Source organism: Lissotriton helveticus, chromosome 2_1 (genome assembly GCF_964261635.1).
Source record: "Lissotriton helveticus chromosome 2_1, aLisHel1.1, whole genome shotgun sequence".
Taxonomy (NCBI): Eukaryota; Metazoa; Chordata; class Amphibia; order Caudata; family Salamandridae; genus Lissotriton; species Lissotriton helveticus.
This window is the reverse complement of record NC_136059.1, coordinates 1,632,814,042-1,632,834,331: the sequence shown is the minus strand read 5'-3', so window position 1 is coordinate 1,632,834,331 and position 20,290 is coordinate 1,632,814,042.

Genomic DNA, 20,290 nt, shown 5'->3' with positions numbered 1-20,290 from the left:
GTCATCTCGGAGCAATTTCATCAGGTCGCGGGTCATCGATCGTTTTGCATGAAAAATTGAACGTTCTTGCATGAACATTAATTTACTCTAAATGTTGTTTATATCTCTTCCCGCAGTGAATAAACATGTTTTAAGCCCTCGAAGTGAGCATTTGGGTCCTTTTAATTCACTTTTAACCATGAGCCAAATCTTGAGTTTTGGCTCCTTAGAAGCATGAAAATGACGATAAAGATGCTCATTTTATCTCCAAAAGTGATGATCCACCTCTGAAAGTCAGAATTAGTTGAAAGATGGAAGGTTTTAAAACGGACCATTTTGGTCATCTCAGAGCAATTTCATCAGGTCGCGGGTCATCGATCGTTTTGCATGAAAAATTGAACGTTCTCGCATGAACAATAATTTACTCTAAATGTTGTTTATATCTCTTCCCGCAGTGAATAAACACGTTTAAGCCCTCGAAGTGAGCATTTGGGCCTTTTTAAGTCACTTTTAACCATGAGCCAAATCTTGAGTTTTGGCTCCCTAGAAGCATGAAATGAGGATAAAGATGCTAATTTTATCTCCAAAAGTGATGATCCACCTCTGAGAGTCAAAATTAGTTGAAAGATGAACATTTTCAAAACGGACTATTTTGGTCATCTCAGAGCAATTTCATCAGGTCGCGGGTCATCGATCATTTTGCATGAAAAATTGAACGTTCTCGCTTGACCATTAATTTACTCTAAATGTTGTTTATATCTCTTCCCGCAGTGAATAAACACGTTTTAAGCCCTCGAAGTGAGCATTTGGGCCTTTTTAAGTCACTTTTAACCATGAGCCAAATCTTGAGTTTTGGCTCCCTAGAAGCATGAAAATGACGATAAAGATGCTCATTTTATCTCCAAAAGTGATGATCCACCTCTGAGAGTCAAAATTAGTTGAAAGATGAAAATTTTCAAAAAGGACCATTTTGGTCATCTCGGAGCAAATATTATCAGGTCGCGGGTCATCGATCGTTTTGCATGAAAAATTGAACGTTCTTGCATGAACATTAATTTACTCTAAATGTTGTTTATATCTCTTCCCGCAGTGAATAAACACGTTTTAAGCCCTCGAAGTGAGCATTTGAGTCCTTTTAAGCCACTTTTAACCATGAGCCAAATCTTGAGTTTTGGCTCCCTAGAAGCATGAAAATGACGATAAAGATGCTCATTTTATCTCCAAAAGTGATGATCCACCTCTGAAAGTCAGAATTAGCTGAAAGATGGAAGGTTTTAAAACGGACCATTTTGGTCATCTCAGAGCAATTTCATCAGGTCGCGGGTCATCGATCGTTTTGCATGAAAAATTGAACGTTCTCGCATGAAAAATAATTTATTCTAAATGTTGTTTATATCTCTTCCCGCAGTGAATGAACACATTTTAAGCCCTCGAAGTGAGCATTTGGGTCCTTTAAAGTCACTTTTACCCATGAGCCAAATCTTGAGTTTTGGCTCCCTAGAAGCATGAAGATGACTATAAAGATGCTCATTTTATCTCCAAAAGTGATGATCCACCTCTGAGAGTCAAAATTAGTTGAAAGATGAAAATTTTCAAAACGGACCATTTTGGTCATCTTGGAGCAATTTCATCAGGTCGCGGGTCATCGATCGTTTTGCATGAAAAATTGAACGTTCTCGCATGAACAATAATTTACTCTCAATGTTGTTTATATCTCTTCCCGCAGTGAATAAACACGTTTAAGCCCTCGAAGTGAGCATTTGGGCCTTTTTAAGTCACTTTTAACCATGAGCCAAATCGTGGGGCATATTACCAACAACTAGCGATAATTTTTGTCTCTAACTTGTTTAGAGACAAAAATTATCGCCGCACATCGGCGATTTTTATCGCAGATAAACCTTGCTATTAGCAAGGTTTATCGCAAATGCGATAAAAAACGGCCGCAATGCATGAATATCGCTGAAAAGTCAGCGATATTCATGCATTATCGAGCAAATGCTCTTAGCCATGTTATCCACCTCCCATTGGATAACATGGTGAAGAACTGCTCAGGGCAGGTGTTAGCTTTTGGAGATATTCGCGCTTAGCGCGAATATCTCCAAAAGTTGGTAATAGGAGATAGCGATGTTAGCGACTGTTTCCAGTCGCTAACATCTTGGCACGCCCACTTTGCATGTCATTAGTGATAAATATCACTGACATGCAAAGCGGGGCCCAAGATGGTCGCTATCTCCTATTAGCTGTCACTAACTGGTGTTAGCGACAGCTTGGTAATAGGGAGATAATTTTATCTCCGCTTTCTTGGCTTTTAAAGCCAAAAAAGCGGAGATAAACCCCCTTGATAATATGCCCCCTTGAGTTTTGGCTCCCTAGAAGCATGAAATGAGGATAAAGATGCTAATTTTATCTCCAAAAGTGATGATCCACCTCTGAGAGTCAAAATTAGTTGAAAGATGAACATTTTCAAAACGGACTATTTTGGTCATCTCAGAGCAATTTCATCAGGTCGCGGGTCATCGATCATTTTGCATGAAAAATTGAACGTTCTCGCTTGACCATTAATTTACTCTAAATGTTGTTTATATCTCTTCCCGCAGTGAATAAAAACGTTTTAAGCCCTCGAAGTGAGCATTTGGGCCTTTTTAAGTCACTTTTAACCATGAGCCAAATCTTGAGTTTTGGCTCCCTAGAAGCATGAAAATGACGATAAAGATGTTCATTTTATCTCCAAAAGTGATGATCCACCTCTGAGAGTCAAAATTAGTTGAAAGATGAAAATTTTCAAAACGGACCATTTTGGTCATCTCAGAGCAATTTCATCAGGTCGCGGGTCATCGATCGTTTTGCATGAAAAATTGAACGTTCTCGCATGAACAATAAATTCACTCTAAATGTTGTTTATATGTCTTCCAGCAGTGAATAAACACGTTTTAAGCCCTCGAAGTGAGCATTTGGGTCCTTTTAAGTCACTTTTAACCATGAGCCAAATCTTGAGTTTTGGCTCCCTAGAAGTATGAAAATGACGATAAAGATGCTCATTTTATCTCCAAAAGTGATGATACACCTCTGAGAGTGAAAATTAGTTGAAAGATGAACATTTTCAAAACTGACTATTTTGGTCATCTCAGAGCAATTTCATCAGGTCGCGGGTCATCGATCGTTTTGCATGAAAAATTGAACGTTCTCGCATGAACATTGTTTTACTCTAAATGTTGTTTATATCTCTTTCCGCAGTGAATAAACACGTTTTAAGCCCTCGAAGTGAGCATTTGGGTCCTTTTAAGTCACTTTTAACTATGAGCCAAATCTTGAGTTTTGGCTCCCTAGAAGCATGAAAATGACGATAAAGATGCTCATTTTATCTCCAAAAGTGATGATACACCTCTGAGAGTCAAAATTAGTTGAAAGATGAACATTTTCAAAACTGACTATTTTGGTCATATCAGAGCAATTTCATCAGGTCGCGGGTCATCGATCGTTTTGCATGAAAAATTGAACGTTCTCGCATGAACATTAATTTACTCTAAATGTTGTTTATATCTCTTCACGCAGTGAATAAACACGTTTTAAGCCCTCGAAGTGAGCATTTGGGCCTTTTTAAGTCACTTTTAACCATGAGCCAAATCTTGAGTTTTGGCTCCCTAGAAGCATGAAAATGACGATAAAGATGCTCATTTTATCTCCAAAAGTGATGATCCACCTCTGAAAGTCAGAATTAATTGAAAGATGGAAGGTTTTAAAACGGACCATTTTGGTCATCTCAGAGCAATTTCATCAGGTCGCGGGTCATCGATCGTTTTGCATGAAAAATTGAACGTTCTCGCATGAACAATAATTTACTCTAAATGTTGTTTATATCTCTTCCCGCAGTGAATAAACACGTTTAAGCCCTCGAAGTGAGCATTTGGGCCTTTTTAAGTCACTTTTAACCATGAGCCAAATCTTGAGTTTTGGCTCCCTAGAAGCATGAAATGAGGATAAAGATGCAAATTTTATCTCCAAAAGTGATGATCCACCTCTGAGAGTCAAAATTAGTTGAAAGATGAACATTTTCAAAAAGGACTATTTTGGTCATCTCAGAGCAATTTCATCAGGTCGCGGGTCATCGATCATTTTGCATGAAAAATTGAACGTTCTCGCTTGACCATTAATTTACTCTAAATGTTGTTTATATCTCTTCCCGCAGTGAATAAACACGTTTTAAGCCCTCGAAGTGAGCATTTGGGCCTTTTTAAGTCGCTTTTAACCATGAGCCAAATCTTGAGTTTTGGCTCCCTAGAAGCATGAAAATGATGATAAAGATGCTCATTTTATCTCCAAAAGTGATGATCCACCTCTGAGAGTCAAAATTAGTTGAAAGATGAAAATTTTCAAAAAGGACCATTTTGGTCATCTCGGAGCAATTTCATCAGGTCGCGGGTCATCGATTGTTTTGCATGAAAAATTGAACGTTCTTGCATGAACATTAATTTACTCTAAATGTTGTTTATATCTCTTCCCGCAGTGAATAAACACGTTTTAAGCCCTCGAAGTGAGCATTTGAGTCCTTTCAAGCCACTTTTAACCATGAGCCAAATCTTGAGTTTTGGCTCCCTAGAAGCATGAAAATGACGATAAAGATGCTCATTTTATCTCCAAAAGTGATGATCCACCTCTGAAAGTCAGAATTAGCTGAAAGATGGAAGGTTTTAAAACGGACCATTTTGGTCATCTCAGAGCAATTTCATCAGGTCGCGGGTCATCGATCGTTTTGCATGAAAAATTGAACGTTCTCGCATGAAAAATAATTTATTCTAAATGTTGTTTATATCTCTTCCCGCAGTGAATGAACACGTTTTAAGCCCTCGAAGTGAGCATTTGGGTCCTTTAAAGTCACTTTTACCCATGAGCCAAATCTTGAGTTTTGGCTCCCTAGAAGCATGAAAATGACTATAAAGATGCTCATTTTATCTCCAAAAGTGATGATCCACCTCTGAGAGTCAAAATTAGTTGAAAGATGAAAATTTTCTAAACGGACCATTTTGGTCATCTCGGAGCAATTTCATCAGGTCGCGGGTCATCGATCGTTTTGCATGAAAAATTGAACGTTTTGCATGAACATTAATTTACTCTAAATGTTGTTTATATCTCTTCCCGCAGTGAATAAACACGTTTTAAGCTCTCGAAGTGAGCATTTGGGTCCTTTTAAGTCACTTTTAACCATGAGCCAAATCTTGAATTTTGGCTCCCTAGAAGCATGAAAATTACTTTAAAGATGCTCATTTTATCTCCAAAAGTGATGATCCACCTCTGAAAGTCAAAATTAGTTGAAAGATGGAAATTTTCAAAATGGACCATTTTGGTCATCTCAGAGCAATTTCATCAGGTCGCGGGTCATCGATCGCTTTGCATGAAAAATTGAACGTTCTAGCATGAACAATAAATTCACTCTAAATGTTGTTTATATGTCTTCCAGCAGTGAATAAACACGATTTAAGTCCTCGAAGTGAGCATTTGGGTCCTTTTAAGTCACTTTTAACCATGAGCCAAATCTTGAGTTTTGGCTCCCTAGAAGTATGAAAATGACGATAAAGATGCTCATTTACCTGTGAGAGTCAAAATTAGTTGAAAGATGAAAATTTTCAAAACGGACCATTTTGGTCATCTCGGAGCAATTTCATCAGGTCGCGGGTCATCGATCGTTTTGCATGAAAAATTGAAAGTTCTTGCATGAACATTAATTTACTCTAAATGTTGTTTATATCTCTTCCCGCAGTGAATAAACACGTTTTAAGCCCTCGAAGTGAGCATTTGGGCCTTTTTAAGTCACTTTTAACCATGAGCCAAATCTTGAGTTTTGGCTCCCTAGAAGCATGAAAATGTTATGTTATGTTATGTTATGTTAAAATGGCTTTTGTAGAGCGCACGGCTACTCAAAAAGAGTGTCCCGGCGCTTTTAATTAACGAAGGCTGCAGTAAAACTAACATAACACATTAAAAAAGAGAGAATTGCAGATACAGAGAAAAACAACACACATAGGGGGCCTACTGGGAGAATAACCACGTTTTAAGGTCCTTTCTGAAGGCTAATAAACTAGTGGCTCCCCGAAGTGACAGGGGCAGAGAGTTCCACAGTTGGGGCGCCAGCAATCCAAAGGAGCGACCTCCCAGGCGTGCTCGCTTCACTCGTGGAACGGTCGCCAGAAGTAAGGATTCTGACCTCAGAGAACGCGCCGGTTGGTAGAAGGCGAGTCTCCTCTGGAGATACTTAGCTCCCGTCGCATGAAGAGCTTTGTAAGTCAGAGTCAAGGTCTTAAAGGCGATCCGCTTACGGATTGGAAGCCAGTGCAAGGTCTGGAGCAGAGCCGTGGCACTGGCCCGTCTGTTCAATCCGTAGATAGCTCACGCCGCAGCGTTCTGCACAACTTGCAGCCGCTGTAGCAGGTACTCTGGCAGGCCCAGGTATAGAACGTTAGAATAATCCAACCTGGAGCCTATCAGGGCCTGCACAGTCAACCTCCTGTGCTCCTCCGATAGTAGGGGAAGAAACCTCCGTAACATCCTCAGGAGGCCGAAACACATACCCGACACTCCGAGAATCTGGGCCTTCATTGTTAACCCCGTGTCCATCTTAACACCCAAGTTCTTAGCCAGTTGGGATGAACACAAAGGGGGGGACATATTAATGGGCCACCAGGCCTGCCACTCTGGTTCCACATCGCACCCGAAGAAGAGTACCTCAGACTTATCGGGATTGCACTTGAGGCTGTGTAGATGGAACCATTGAAACACAGCCCCAAGGCAATCCCGGATACTCTCCCCCTCAAAGTCTTCTCCTCTCTTACAAGAGAAGAGGAGCTGGGTATCGTCGGCATAAGATACGATCCGGGCCCCAAACGACTCCGCCAATGCCGCCAAAGGGGTCATAAAGATATTAAAGAGGGTCGGGCTCAGGATAGAGCCCTGAGGGACCCCGACTCCCAAAGGCGGCATCACGGCGGAATCTGGAGCGGCCCAGACCGTTTGCCGGCGGCCAGCTAGAAAAGAAGAAAACCAGCTGAACACCGTTCCCCGAAGTCCTATCTCATGGAGTCTTATGAGAAGACCCTCATGGGGAACGGTGTCAAAAGCCGCCGACAAGTCCAACATCACCAGCATGGCTTTGCCCCCTGAATCCAAGATCCCCTTGATTGTTTCGGAGACCTCAAGGAGCGCAGTCTCCGTGCTGAGACCCGGACGAAAACCTGACTGGGTGGCATGCAGAATCTCATTCGACTCTAGAAAGTTGGAGAGCACTGTCTGCACGTGCTTCTCAACAACCTTCGTAAGAGCCGGCAGCAGAGATATAGGCCGATAGTTAACAGGGGCCTTAGGGTCCAGGCCAGGCTTCTTAAGCAGCGGAATGACCATTGCCTGCTTCCAAGCCTGCGGAACCACTCCCTGGCTCAACGAGAGATTCAGCAACGGATTGGCCAATGGATTAATAACCTCAGCCAGTTTCGCCAGAGTCTTAGCAGGGCAGGGGTCCAGGGGCGAGCCGGACTTCAGGTTACTCAAAAGTGCTAAGGAGACGGGCGCCAAGATAGGTGGAAATGCGCCTAATGTGGGGCCCGGCAGCGCCGGGGGCGATCGAATGGCCTCACTGACAGTCCGCTCCTCGGGGATAATCGCCGGGAAAGAAGCCTGTATCAGTTGGATCTTGCTGGTAAAAAAATCAGCAAGATCCGCAGCCCACGCATCAGAGGGCCTCTCCTCGGCAGTGTTTATCCGGGGCGATGTAAACTCCCTCACTATAGAGAAGATCTCCTTGCAGGAGTTGGAGGCAGCATCAATCCTCCGTGCCAGGTAGGTTTTCTTACCTAGGCGGATGTCTCGGTGATACTCCTTGACCATGACGATAAAGATGCTCATTTTATCTCCAAAAGTGATGATACACCTCTGAGAGTGAAAATTAGTTGAAAGATGAACATTTTCAAAACGGACTATTTTGGTCATCTCAGAGCAATTTCATCAGGTCGCGGGTCATCGATCGTTTTGCATGAAAAATTGAACGTTCTCGCATGAACATTAATTTACTCTAAATGTTGTTTATATCTCTTCCCTTAGTGAATAAACACGTTTTAAGCCCTCGAAGTCAGCATTTGGGCCTTTTTTAAGTCACTTTTAACCATGAGCCAAATCTTGAGTTTTGACTCCCTAGAAGCATGAAAATGACGATAAAGATGCTAATTTTATCTTCAAAAGTGATGATCCACCTTTGAGAGTCAAAATTAGTTGAAAGATGAAAATTTTCAAAACGGACCATTTTGGTCATCTCGGAGCAATTTCATCAGGTCGCCGGTTATCGATCGTTTTGCATGAAAAATTGAACGTTCTCGCATGAACAATAAATTCACTCTAAATGTTGTTTATATGTCTTCCAGCAGTGAATAAACACGTTTTAAGCCCTCGAAGTGAGCATTTGGGTCCTTTTAAGTCACTTTTAACCATGAGCCAAATCTTGAGTTTTGGCTCCCTAGAAGTATGAAAATGGTGATAAAGATGCTCATTTACCTGTGAGAGTCAAAATTAGTTGAAAGATGAAAATTTTCAAAATGGACCATTTTGGTCATCTCGGAGCAATTTCATCAGGTCGCGGGTCATCGATCGTTTTGCATGAAAAATTGAAAGTTGTTGCATGAACATTAATTTACTCTAAATGTTGTTTATATCTCTTCCCGCAGTGAATAAACACGTTTTAAGCCCTCGAAGTGAGCATTTGGGCCTTTTTAAGTCACTTTTAACCATGAGCCAAATCTTGAGTTTTGGCTCCATAGAAGCATGAAAATGACGATAAAGATGCTCATTTTATCTCCAAAAGAGATGATACACCTCTGAGAGTGAAAATTAGTTGAAAGATGAACATTTTCAAAACTGACTATTTTGGTCATCTCAGAGCAATTTCATCAGGTCGCGGGTCATCGATCGTTTTGCATGAAAAATTGAACGTTCTCGCATGAACATTAATTTACTCTAAATGTTGTTTATATCTCTTCCCGTAGTGAATAAACACGTTTTAAGCCCTCGAAGTCAGCATTTGGGCCTTTTTAAGTCACTTTTAACCATGAGCCAAATCTTGAGTTTTGACTCCCTAGAAGCATGAAAATGACGATAAAGATGATAATTTTATCTTCAAAAGTGATGATCCACCTTTGAGAGTCAAAATTAGTTGAAAGATGAAAATTTTCAAAACGGACCATTTTGGTCATCTCGGAGCAATTTCATCAGGTCGCGGGTCATCGATCGTTTTGCATGAAAAATTGAACGTTCTTGCATGAACAATAATTTACTCTAAATGTTGTTTATATCTCTTCCCGCAGTGAATAAACACGTTTTAAGCCCTCAAAGTGAGCATTTGGGTCCTTTTAAGTCACTTTTACCCATGAGCCAAATCTTGAGTTTTGGCTCCCTAGAAGCATGAAAATGACTATAAAGATGCTCATTTTAGCTCCAAAAATGATGATCCACCTCTGAGAGTAAAAATTAGTTGAAAGATGAACATTTTCAAAACGGACCATTTTGGTCATCTCAGAGCAATTTCATCAGGTCGCGGGTCATCGATCGTTTTGCATGAAAAATTGAACGTTCTTGCATGAACATTAATTTACTCTAAATGTTGTTTATATGTCTTCCCGCAGTGAATAAACACGTTTTAAGCCCTCGAAGTGAGCATTTGGGTCCTTTTAATTCACTTTTATCCATAAGCCAAATCTTGAGTTTTGGCTCCTTAGAAGCATGAAAATGACGATAAAGATGCTCATTTAACCTCCAAAAGTGATGATCCACCTCTGAAAGTCAGAATTAGTTGAAAGATGGAAGGTTTTAAAACGGACCATTTTGGTCATCTCAGAGCAATTTCATCAGGTCGCGGGTCAACGATCGTTTTGCATGAAAAATTGAACGTTCTCGCATGAACATTGTTTTACTCTAAATGTTGTTTATTACTCTTTCCACAGTGAATAAACACGTTTTAAGCCCTCGAAGTGAGTATTTGGGTCCTTTTAAGTCACTTTTAACCATGAGCCAAATCTTGAGTTTTGGCTCCCTAGAAGCATGAAAATGACGATAAAGATGCTCATTTTATCTCCAAAAGTGATGATACACCTCTGAGAGTGAAAATTAGTTGAAAGATGAACATTTTCAAAACGGACTATTTTGGTAATCTCAGAGCAATTTCATCAGGTCGCGGGTCATCGATCGTTTTGCATGAAAAATTGAACGTTCTCGCATGAACATTAATTTACTCTAAATGTTGTTTATATCTCTTCCCGCAGTGAATAAACACGTTTTAAGCCCTCGAAGTGAGCATTTGGGCCTTTTTAAGTCACTTTTAACCATGAGCCAAATCTTGAGTTTTTGCTCCATAGAAGCTTGAAAATGACGATAAAGATGCTCATTTTATCTCCAAAAGTGATGATCCACCTGTGAGAGTCAAAATTAGTTGAAAGATGAAAATTTTCAAAACGGACCATTTTGGTCATCTCAGAGCAATTTCATCAGGTCGCGGGTCATCGATCATTTTGCATGAAAAATTGAACGTTCTCGCATGAACATTAATTTACTCTAAATGTTGTCTATTACTCTTTCCACAGTGAATAAACACGTTTTAAGCCCTCGAAGTGAGCATTTGGGCCTTTTTAAGTCACTTTTAACCATGAGCCAAATCTTGAGTTTTGGATCCCTAGAAGCATGAAAATGACGATAAAGATGCTCATTTTATCTCCAAAAGTGATGATACACCTCTGAGAGTGAAAATTAGTTGAAAGATGAACATTTTCAAAACGGACTATTTTGGTCATCTCAGAGCAATTTCATCAGGTCGCGGGTCATCCATCGTTTTGCATGAAAAATTGAACGTTCTCGCATGAACATTAATTTACTCTAAATGTTGTTTATATCTCTTCCCGTAGTGAATAAACAGGTTTTAAGCCCTCGAAGTCAGCATTTGGGCCTTTTTAAGTCACTTTTAACCATGAGCCAAATCTTGAGTTTTGACACCCTAGAAGCATGAAAATGACGATAAAGATGCTAATTTTATCTTCAAAAGTGATGATCCACCTCTGAGAGTCAAAATTAGTTGAAAGATGAACATTTTCAAAACGGACCATTTTGGTCATCTCGGAGCAATTTCATCAGGTCGCGTGTCATCAATCGTTTTGCATGAAAAATTGAAAGTTCTTGCATGAACATTAATTTACTCTAAATGTTGTTTATATCTCTTCCCGCAGTGAATAAACACGTTTTAAGCCCTCAAAGTGAGCATTTGGGTCCTTTTAAGTCACTTTTACCCATGAGCCAAATCTTGAGTTTTGGCTCCCTAGAAGCATGAACATGACTATAAAGATGCTCATTTTAGCTCCAAAAGTGATGATCCACCTCTGAGAGTAAAAATTCGTTGAAAGATGAACATTTTCAAAACGGACCATTTTGGTCATCTCAGAGCAATTTCATCAGGTCGCGGGTCAACGATCGTTTTGCATGAAAAATTGAACGTTCTCGCATGAACATTGTTTTACTCTAAATGTTGTTTATTACTCTTTCCGCAGTGAATAAACACGTTTTAAGCCCTCGAAGTGAGCATTTGGGTCCTTTTAAGTCACTTTTAACCATGAGCCAAATCTTGAGTTTTGGCTCCCTAGAAGCATGAAAATGACCATAAAGATGCTCATTTTATCTCCAAAAGTGATGATACACCTCTGAGAGTGAAAATTAGTTGAAAGATGAACATTTTCAAAACGGACTATTTTGGTCATCTCAGAGCAATTTCATCAGGTCCCGGGTCATCGATCGTTTTGCATGAAAAATTGAACGTTCTCGCATGAACATTAATTTACTCTAAATGTTGTTTATATCTCTTCCCGTAGTGAATAAACACGTTTTAAGCCCTCGAAGTCAGCATTTGGGCCTTTTTAAGTCACTTTTAACCATGAGCCAAATCTTGAGTTTTGACTCCCTAGAAGCATGAAAATGACGATAAAGATGCTAATTTTATCTTCAAAAGTGATGATCCACCTTTGAGAGTCAAAATTAGTTGAAAGATGAACATTTTCAAAACGGACTATTTTGGTCATCTCAGAGCAATTTCATCAGGTCGCGGGTCATCGATCGTTTTGCATGAAAAATTGAACGTTCTCGCATGAACATTAATTTACTCTAAATGTTGTTTATATCTCTTCCCGTAGTGAATAAACATGTTTTAAGCCCTCGAAGTCAGCATTTGGGCCTTTTTAAGTCACTTTTAACCATGAGCCAAATCTTGAGTTTTGACTCCCTAGAAGCATGAAAATGACGATAAAGATGCTAATTTTATCTCCAAAAGTGATGATCCACCTCTGAGAGTCAAAATTAGTTGAAAGATGATAAATTTTCAAAACGGACCATTTTGGTCATCTCGGAGCAATTTCATCAGGTCGCGGGTCATCGATAGTTTTGCATGAAAAATTGAAAGTTCTTGCATGAACATTAATTTACTCTAAATGTTGTTTATATCTCTTCCCGCAGTGAATAAACACGTTTTAAGCCCTCGAAGTGAGCATTTGGGCCTTTTTAAGTCACTTTTAACCATGAGCCAAATCTTGAGTTTTGGATCCCTAGAAGCATGAAAATGACGATAAAGATGCTAATTTTATCTCCAAAAGTGATGATACACCTCTGAGAGTGAAAATTAGTTGAAAGATGAACATTTTCAAAACGGACTATTTTGGTCATCTCAGAGCAATTTCATCAGGTCGCGGGTCCTCGATCGTTTTGCATGAAAAATTGAACGTTCTCGAATGAACATTAATTTACTCTAAATGTTGTTTATATCTCTTCCCGCAGTGAATAAACACGTTTTAAGCCCTCGAAGTGAGCATTTGGGCCTTTTTAAGTCACTTTTAACCATGAGCCAAATCTTGAGTTTTGGCTCCCTAGAAGCATGAAAATGACGACAAAGATGCTCATTTCATCTCCAAAAGTGATGATCCACCTCTGAGAGTCAAAATTAGTTGAAAGATGATACATTTTCAAAACGGACCATTTTGGTCATCTCGGAGCAATTTCATCAGGTCGCGGGTCATCGATAGTTTTGCATGAAAAATTGAAAGTTCTTGCATGAACATTAATTTACTCTAAATGTTGTTTATATCTCTTCCCGTAGTGAATAAACAGGTTTTAAGCCCTCGAAGTCAGCATTTGGGCCTTTTTAAGTCACTTTTAACCATGAGCCAAATCTTGAGTTTTGACACCCTAGAAGCATGAAAATGACGATAAAGATGCTAATTTTATCTTCAAAAGTGATGATCCACCTCTGAGAGTCAAAATTAGTTGAAAGATGAAAATTTTCAAAACGGACCATTTTGGTCATCTCGGAGCAATTTCATCAGGTCGCGTGTAATCGATCGTTTTGCATGAAAAATTGAAAGTTCTTGCATGAACATTAATTTACTCTAAATGTTGTTTATATCTCTTCCCGCAGTGAATAAACACGTTTTAAGCCCTCAAAGTGAGCATTTGGGTCCTTTTAAGTCACTTTTACCCATGAGCCAAATCTTGAGTTTTGGCTCCCTAGAAGCATGAACATGACTATAAAGATGCTCATTTTAGCTCCAAAAGTGATGATCCACCTCTGAGAGTAAAAATTAGTTGAAAGATGAACATTTTCAAAACAGACCATTTTGGTCATCTCAGAGCAATTTCATCAGGTCGCGGGTCAACGATCGTTTTGCATGAAAAATTGAACGTTCTCGCATGAACATTGTTTTACTCTAAATGTTGTTTATTACTCTTTCCGCAGTGAATAAACACGTTTTAAGCCCTCGAAGTGAGCATTTGGGTCCTTTTAAGTCACTTTTAACCATGAGCCAAATCTTGAGTTTTGGCTCCCTAGAAGCATGAAAATGACGATAAAGATGCTCATTTTATCTCCAAAAGTGATGATACACCTCTGAGAGTCAAAATTAGTTGAAAGATGAACATTTTCAAAACTGACTATTCTGGTCATATCAGAGCAATTTCATCAGGTCGCGGGTCATCGATCGTTTTGCATGAAAAATTGAACGTTCTCGCATGAACATTAATTTACTCTAAATGTTGTTTATATCTCTTCACGCAGTGAATAAACACGTTTTAAGCCCTCGAAGTGAGCATTTGGGCCTTTTTAAGTCACTTTTAACCATGAGCCAAATCTTGAGATTTGGCTCCCTAGAAGCATGAAAATGACGACAAAGATGCTCATTTTATCTCCAAAAGTGATGATCCACCTCTGAAAATCAGAATTAGTTGAAAGATGGAAGGTTTTAAAACGGACCATTTTGGTCATCTCAGAGCAATTTCATCAGGTCGCGGGTCATCGATCGTTTTGCATGAAAAATTGAACGTTCTCGCATGAACAATAATTTACTCTAAATGTTGTTTATATCTCTTCCCGCAGTGAATAAACACGTTTAAGCCCTCGAAGTGAGCATTTGGGCCTTTTTAAGTCACTTTTAACCATGAGCCAAATCTTGAGTTTTGGCTCCCTAGAAGCATGAAATGAGGATAAAGATGCTCATTTTATCTCCAAAAGTGATGATCCACCTCTGAGAGTCAAAATTAGTTGAAAGATGAAAATTTTCAAAAAGGACCATTTTGGTCATCTCGGAGCAAATATTATAAGGTCGCGGGTCATCGATCGTTTTGCATGAAAAATTGAACGTTCTTGCATGAACATTAATTTACTCTAAATGTTGTTTATATCTCTTCCCGCAGTGAATAAACACGTTTTAAGCCCTCGAAGTGAGCATTTGAGTCCTTTTAAGCCACTTTTAACCATGAGCCAAATCTTGAGTTTTGGCTCCCTAGAAGCATGAAAATGACGATAAAGATGCTCATTTTATCTCCAAAAGTGATGATCCACCTCTGAAAGTCAGAATTAGCTGAAAGATGGAAGGTTTTAAAACGGACTATTTTGGTCATCTCAGAGCAATTTCATCAGGTCGCGGGTCATCCATCGTTTTGCATGAAAAATTGAACGTTCTCGCATGAACATTAATTTACTCTAAATGTTGTTTATATCTCTTCCCGTAGTGAATAAACAGGTTTTAAGCCCTCGAAGTCAGCATTTGGGCCTTTTTAAGTCACTTTTAACCATGAGCCAAATCTTGAGTTTTGACACCCTAGAAGCATGAAAATGACGATAAAGATGCTAATTTTATCTTCAAAAGTGATGATCCACCTCTGAGAGTCAAAATTAGTTGAAAGATGAACATTTTCAAAACGGACCATTTTGGTCATCTCGGAGCAATTTCATCAGGTCGCGTGTCATCAATCGTTTTGCATGAAAAATTGAAAGTTCTTGCATGAACATTAATTTACTCTAAATGTTGTTTATATCTCTTCCCGCAGTGAATAAACACGTTTTAAGCCCTCAAAGTGAGCATTTGGGTCCTTTTAAGTCACTTTTACCCATGAGCCAAATCTTGAGTTTTGGCTCCCTAGAAGCATGAACATGACTATAAAGATGCTCATTTTAGCTCCAAAAGTGATGATCCACCTCTGAGAGTAAAAATTCGTTGAAAGATGAACATTTTCAAAACGGACCATTTTGGTCATCTCAGAGCAATTTCATCAGGTCGCGGGTCAACGATCGTTTTGCATGAAAAATTGAACGTTCTCGCATGAACATTGTTTTACTCTAAATGTTGTTTATTACTCTTTCCGCAGTGAATAAACACGTTTTAAGCCCTCGAAGTGAGCATTTGGGTCCTTTTAAGTCACTTTTAACCATGAGCCAAATCTTGAGTTTTGGCTCCCTAGAAGCATGAAAATGACCATAAAGATGCTCATTTTATCTCCAAAAGTGATGATACACCTCTGAGAGTGAAAATTAGTTGAAAGATGAACATTTTCAAAACGGACTATTTTGGTCATCTCAGAGCAATTTCATCAGGTCCCGGGTCATCGATCGTTTTGCATGAAAAATTGAACGTTCTCGCATGAACATTAATTTACTCTAAATGTTGTTTATATCTCTTCCCGTAGTGAATAAACACGTTTTAAGCCCTCGAAGTCAGCATTTGGGCCTTTTTAAGTCACTTTTAACCATGAGCCAAATCTTGAGTTTTGACTCCCTAGAAGCATGAAAATGACGATAAAGATGCTAATTTTATCTTCAAAAGTGATGATCCACCTTTGAGAGTCAAAATTAGTTGAAAGATGAACATTTTCAAAACGGACTATTTTGGTCATCTCAGAGCAATTTCATCAGGTCGCGGGTCATCGATCGTTTTGCATGAAAAATTGAACGTTCTCGCATGAACATTAATTTACTCTAAATGTTGTTTATATCTCTTCCCGTAGTGAATAAACATGTTTTAAGCCCTCGAAGTCAGCATTTGGGCCTTTTTAAGTCACTTTTAACCATGAGCCAAATCTTGAGTTTTGACTCCCTAGAAGCATGAAAATGACGATAAAGATGCTAATTTTATCTCCAAAAGTGATGATCCACCTCTGAGAGTCAAAATTAGTTGAAAGATGATAAATTTTCAAAACGGACCATTTTGGTCATCTCGGAGCAATTTCATCAGGTCGCGGGTCATCGATAGTTTTGCATGAAAAATTGAAAGTTCTTGCATGAACATTAATTTACTCTAAATGTTGTTTATATCTCTTCCCGCAGTGAATAAACACGTTTTAAGCCCTCGAAGTGAGCATTTGGGCCTTTTTAAGTCACTTTTAACCATGAGCCAAATCTTGAGTTTTGGATCCCTAGAAGCATGAAAATGACGATAAAGATGCTAATTTTATCTCCAAAAGTGATGATACACCTCTGAGAGTGAAAATTAGTTGAAAGATGAACATTTTCAAAACGGACTATTTTGGTCATCTCAGAGCAATTTCATCAGGTCGCGGGTCCTCGATCGTTTTGCATGAAAAATTGAACGTTCTCGAATGAACATTAATTTACTCTAAATGTTGTTTATATCTCTTCCCGCAGTGAATAAACACGTTTTAAGCCCTCGAAGTGAGCATTTGGGCCTTTTTAAGTCACTTTTAACCATGAGCCAAATCTTGAGTTTTGGCTCCCTAGAAGCATGAAAATGACGACAAAGATGCTCATTTCATCTCCAAAAGTGATGATCCACCTCTGAGAGTCAAAATTAGTTGAAAGATGATACATTTTCAAAACGGACCATTTTGGTCATCTCGGAGCAATTTCATCAGGTCGCGGGTCATCGATAGTTTTGCATGAAAAATTGAAAGTTCTTGCATGAACATTAATTTACTCTAAATGTTGTTTATATCTCTTCCCGTAGTGAATAAACAGGTTTTAAGCCCTCGAAGTCAGCATTTGGGCCTTTTTAAGTCACTTTTAACCATGAGCCAAATCTTGAGTTTTGACACCCTAGAAGCATGAAAATGACGATAAAGATGCTAATTTTATCTTCAAAAGTGATGATCCACCTCTGAGAGTCAAAATTAGTTGAAAGATGAAAATTTTCAAAACGGACCATTTTGGTCATCTCGGAGCAATTTCATCAGGTCGCGTGTAATCGATCGTTTTGCATGAAAAATTGAAAGTTCTTGCATGAACATTAATTTACTCTAAATGTTGTTTATATCTCTTCCCGCAGTGAATAAACACGTTTTAAGCCCTCAAAGTGAGCATTTGGGTCCTTTTAAGTCACTTTTACCCATGAGCCAAATCTTGAGTTTTGGCTCCCTAGAAGCATGAACATGACTATAAAGATGCTCATTTTAGCTCCAAAAGTGATGATCCACCTCTGAGAGTAAAAATTAGTTGAAAGATGAACATTTTCAAAACAGACCATTTTGGTCATCTCAGAGCAATTTCATCAGGTCGCGGGTCAACGATCGTTTTGCATGAAAAATTGAACGTTCTCGCATGAACATTGTTTTACTCTAAATGTTGTTTATTACTCTTTCCGCAGTGAATAAACACGTTTTAAGCCCTCGAAGTGAGCATTTGGGTCCTTTTAAGTCACTTTTAACCATGAGCCAAATCTTGAGTTTTGGCTCCCTAGAAGCATGAAAATGACGATAAAGATGCTCATTTTATCTCCAAAAGTGATGATACACCTCTGAGAGTCAAAATTAGTTGAAAGATGAACATTTTCAAAACTGACTATTCTGGTCATATCAGAGCAATTTCATCAGGTCGCGGGTCATCGATCGTTTTGCATGAAAAATTGAACGTTCTCGCATGAACATTAATTTACTCTAAATGTTGTTTATATCTCTTCACGCAGTGAATAAACACGTTTTAAGCCCTCGAAGTGAGCATTTGGGCCTTTTTAAGTCACTTTTAACCATGAGCCAAATCTTGAGATTTGGCTCCCTAGAAGCATGAAAATGACGACAAAGATGCTCATTTTATCTCCAAAAGTGATGATCCACCTCTGAAAATCAGAATTAGTTGAAAGATGGAAGGTTTTAAAACGGACCATTTTGGTCATCTCAGAGCAATTTCATCAGGTCGCGGGTCATCGATCGTTTTGCATGAAAAATTGAACGTTCTCGCATGAACAATAATTTACTCTAAATGTTGTTTATATCTCTTCCCGCAGTGAATAAACACGTTTAAGCCCTCGAAGTGAGCATTTGGGCCTTTTTAAGTCACTTTTAACCATGAGCCAAATCTTGAGTTTTGGCTCCCTAGAAGCATGAAATGAGGATAAAGATGCTCATTTTATCTCCAAAAGTGATGATCCACCTCTGAGAGTCAAAATTAGTTGAAAGATGAAAATTTTCAAAAAGGACCATTTTGGTCATCTCGGAGCAAATATTATAAGGTCGCGGGTCATCGATCGTTTTGCATGAAAAATTGAACGTTCTTGCATGAACATTAATTTACTCTAAATGTTGTTTATATCTCTTCCCGCAGTGAATAAACACGTTTTAAGCCCTCGAAGTGAGCATTTGAGTCCTTTTAAGCCACTTTTAACCATGAGCCAAATCTTGAGTTTTGGCTCCCTAGAAGCATGAAAATGACGATAAAGATGCTCATTTTATCTCCAAAAGTGATGATCCACCTCTGAAAGTCAGAATTAGCTGAAAGATGGAAGGTTTTAAAACGGACCATTTTGGTCATCTCAGAGCAATTTCATCAGGTCGCGGGTCATCGATCGTTTTGCATGAAAAATTGAACGTTCTTGCATGAAAAATAATTTATTCTGAATGTTGTTTATATCTCTTCCCGCAGTGAATGAACACGTTTTAAGCCCTCGAAGTGAGCATTTGGGTCCTTTAAAGTCACTTTTACCCATGAGCCAAATCTTGAGTTTTGGCTCCCTAGAAGCATGAAAATGACTATAAAGATGCTCATTTTATCTCCAAAAGTGATGATCCACCTCTGAGAGTCAAAATTAGTTGAAAGATGAAAATTTTTAAAACGGACCATTTTGGTCATCTCGGAGCAATTTCATCAGGTCGCGGGTCATCGATCATTTTGCATGAAAAATTGAACGTTCTCGCATGAACAATAATTTACTCTAAATGTTGTTTATATCTCTTCTTGCAGTGAATAAACACGTTTAAGCCCTCGAAGTGAGCATTTGGGCCTTTTTAAGTCACTTTTAACCATGAGCCAAATCTTGAGTTTTGGCTCCCTAGAAGTATGAAATGAGGATAAAGATGCTAATTTTATCTCCAAAAGTGATGATCCACCTCTGAGAGTCAAAATTAGTTGAAAGATGAACATTTTCAAAACGGACTATTTTGGTCATCTCAGAGCAATTTCATCAGGTCGCGGGTCATCGATCATTTTGCATGAAAAATTGAACGTTCTCGCTTGACCATTAATTTACTCTAAATGTTGTTTATATCTCTGCCCGCAGTGAATAAACACGTTTTAAGCCCTCGAAGTGAGCATTTGGGCCTTTTTAAGTCACTTTTAACCATGAGCCAAATCTTGAGTTTTGGCTCCCTAGAAGCATGAAAATGACGATAAAGATGCTCATTTTATCTCCAAAAGTGATGATCCACCTCTGAGAGTCAAAATTAGTTGAAAGATGAAAATTTTCAAAAAAGGACCATTTTGGTCATCTCGGAGCAATTTCATCAGATCGCGGGTCATCGATCGTTTTGCATGAAAAATTGAACGTTCTCGCATGAAAAATAATTTATTCTAAATGTTGTTTATATCTCTTCCCGCAGTGAATAAACACGTTTTAAGCTCTCGAAGTGAGCATTTGGGTCCTTTTAAGTCACTTTTAACCATGAGCCAAATCTTGAATTTTGGCTCCCTAGAAGCATGAAAATTACTTTAAAGATGCTCATTTTATCTCCAAAAGTGATGATCCACCTCTGAAAGTCA